This window comes from Arachis duranensis, chromosome 2 (assembly GCF_000817695.3).
Source record: "Arachis duranensis cultivar V14167 chromosome 2, aradu.V14167.gnm2.J7QH, whole genome shotgun sequence".
In the NCBI taxonomy this organism is placed as follows: Eukaryota; Viridiplantae; Streptophyta; class Magnoliopsida; order Fabales; family Fabaceae; genus Arachis; species Arachis duranensis.
The window spans coordinates 23,223,633-23,227,118 of record NC_029773.3 but is presented as its reverse complement, the minus strand read 5'-3'; positions in this window follow the sequence as shown (position 1 = coordinate 23,227,118).

The window sequence follows — 3,486 nt, the reverse complement described above, 5'->3', positions numbered from 1 at the left end:
ATTCAAAAATTTAATTCGCTGAAAATTGTCAATTATAGATTAATTTATATTTAAAGAAGATTAATAATAATAATAATAATAATAAAACTCATCTAGAAGAGAAGGCAAATAGATTCATATACAAGAATTCGAAAATTTCGTTGAGGAAGCTCTTCTTAATAACTACCACTTTTCTATCTTTTACTAACCTAAACAATAACACAAGTTTGAAGAAGTTGTAATTGATGAAAAAAAGGGTGAAAAGAAAGAAAAAAAAAAGTTTTTGAATCCGAACCTGAACCTACTACAAAAACAAACAAGGAGGACAAAGAAAAAGAAATGAAAGAAACCGCAGTGATTGAAGTAGTTAAAAAAAAGATGATGACTGTTCCATCCATTGATGATGATGGTGCAAAAGCCATTGAGACTATCGAAAAGATCGTTGTTACTATCTTTGTTTCAATAACAAAAAATTTATGTCTACCGACACAGAAAATTTTGCAATAAGCCAAGGAGGATGTGCCATTGTCACCGAGAGAAGTATCTATTTTGAAAATAATTTTTAGAAAAATTTTTAAATTTGGAACAATTTTTCAAGATTCGAAAGTGCTTGGAGAGAGAGAGAATTTAAAAAAATTATAGTAAATTTAGTTTGATTTGAAAGATTTTTATCTAATGTTATTTTAATTTAATTATTAATTATACCTATTAATTAGTTTAAAAATGCTGCCATTTCATTAAAATACGATGACCAGCTCAACAATATTTTTGTTAGAAATGTATTTCATCGAATTTGAAGACATGTTTGTTAAATTTTAAAATTATTTAAAAATTATTTTGTTAATACTAAAAATTAGTTACCATTTTATTAACACCAAAATTTTTTAGATACTGATTTGATATTTACCTTTAATAATAATAATTGATGTAATAATGAAAATAATGTATAAGATAAGAGAGGGCCCTTGTATAGTTGTATAGTTTCTTTTCCTTTCGGATGCGTACGAGGTACAACCCAAAAGAAGGGTCAAGATTGGCCAATCGCTCTTATAATTATAAACGGCCTTTGAAGCTCTTATAAGGCCATATTATTGGCAAACTTCGTATTAAAATATTAAATATTACGTATAATTCAATTTGATGAGATATTATTCTACACCTAGATACTACAATAAAATACTTATATTATCTATATCTATAAGTGGAGGATGATCGGTACATAACATTTAAATTCACTTTGTTGACTATAATAATAATAATAATAATAATAATAATAATAAACAAAAAATGCAGAATTTGCATGCACACTAAAAGCTTTGAATATTTAATTTTATTCAAATTTTTATTGTTATGCTTTTAATTTTCAAATAGATTAACAAGAGGCCTTCAGTTGTATGCGATATTTGACTCGTACATTCTTTTTAGTTTTTTTTTTTTTAATAAAGAACAAAATTAACTAATCATTTTTTAACACAAGATTCCTTAACATTGAAAAAGTCATTGGGTGACATGTCAATAACATTGAAAAAGCTAAAACGGTGTTCAATTCGCTTCAGAATTTGGCAGCAAATTGCTATTTCTTGTAAAGGTGCTTCCCTAAGCCGACAAAAATGTGAGCTATGCTTACCTAATTAATTACAATTAAATAATGTCTAATAAAAGAGTAAATAATTCGATAATTTACATATTAAAAGCGAAAATAATGATGATAGTATTTGTGACAAATTGCTAAATTCTTGAACGGTGAGAATTTTCGTGACAAAAATAATTGTGGCTAAACCCTGTTTTGTGGTAGTAATTTTTTTTTCCCTTATGGTTAGTATAAAGTTTAAAGGTGAATTTTATGATGTAGGAAAAAAGATTCTTTTACACTTGTATGTTTGTATTGTTAAAAAAGTAGTGTAACAAGTATTTAGAAAGAGAGTAATCGAAAAAATAAAATTTGACATGTTATATGTAAAATGTAGTGTAAGTATGTAAATGATATATTGATTAAATAGGCTAATTGTATTTATGTTAATTAATTATTAAAGATAATATTGGGCCTTGTATAATTTTTTATCTTTGAATTTTTTGAATCTATGCTCTCTCTCCCTAAAAATATTAATTTTACACACAAAAATTTATTAATATTTGTTTATTTTAATATATACCTTTTTTCGTTTTTGATGACTTAGTTATATTCAACTTCACAAATATAAAAATGTATCTACATAATTTAACCAACAAAAAAAAATAAACAACTTTGCGTATTTAGATACATTTAAATTAACGGTAATATTTATATATATTTAATTTAAATATTATATCAATATATCTGTCAATATTGTTCTGGGTATATATAAATATTTATAAAAAAAATATTATTCAAACACCACATATTCTTGATATCTTATAAAAATAATTTGTTATTAATTATTCATATATTTAAATTATTTTTTAATTAATAAAATAAAAAAATTATATTTAATTGTTTAAAAAATATTGATATCAAAACTGTATTTGTAATACTTTCATTTTTATGGTGTAGAAAGAGAGAATATATGTTTTGGGAGAGTTATTATCTTTAAGAATGAAAATTGTAACGAGACTTTACTCTTTGTTATAAAAAAATTAAAAATTAAAAATTAATTTAATTTTAATGCAGTGTTAGTATAAAATAATTTTATATCTATATCTAATGACGTAACACTATATTAACAAAAATAATTATTTTTTATATTAACTGTATAAATTGTCATCCAAAAGACTAAATATAGTTATATGACTGTGTAAAACACATTTTACACTGTTAATATATCAAAATCAAACTCACTAAAAATATGTGCACCCAAAATTAAACATGGTAGACACCAAAAAAAATATAAAAAAATATAGTTATTTTTTAGGTATTATGTAGACGCTATTTTAATTTGTTATTTTGTTTGCATTAAAATATCTATTTACAGTTGTTTATAAGAAATAATTAAAAGAAAATTTCAAATACTAAAAAAAGAAAAATCTTTTAATAATTGATATTCCAAAAAAAATTGTTTAAAAAAAATATTAAATACTCCAAATTATTATTGAAATATTTTAGATGCAACCATTATTTATAATTAAATTATTAATTTTTTATGATGAATAAATTATGTTATTGAGTGAATATTTAATATTTGTTATTTGTTTAAACGAAAAAAGTATGTTTGAACAGATTTAACAAAATTATATGATTAGTTTCTCTTTGAGACGATAGAAATGTGTTGAAGAAGGATGATAATTTTTCCAATATATATTATACATTCATTAATTTAATTTAAAATAAATATTAATAATATTTTGTGTGTAAAAATTAATTTTTCAAATGATATTTATTATGTAAATAAAAGTAATTAATTGAATTTTTTCAATTAATATGAGTTGGAAGAAAAATTATTAGCTTAGATTTCTTTTTATATTAACTTTAGCTTAAATTTATTGGTTCAAAAATTTTTTTTTGAGTTATTATTTTAATATGGAAAGAAAGAG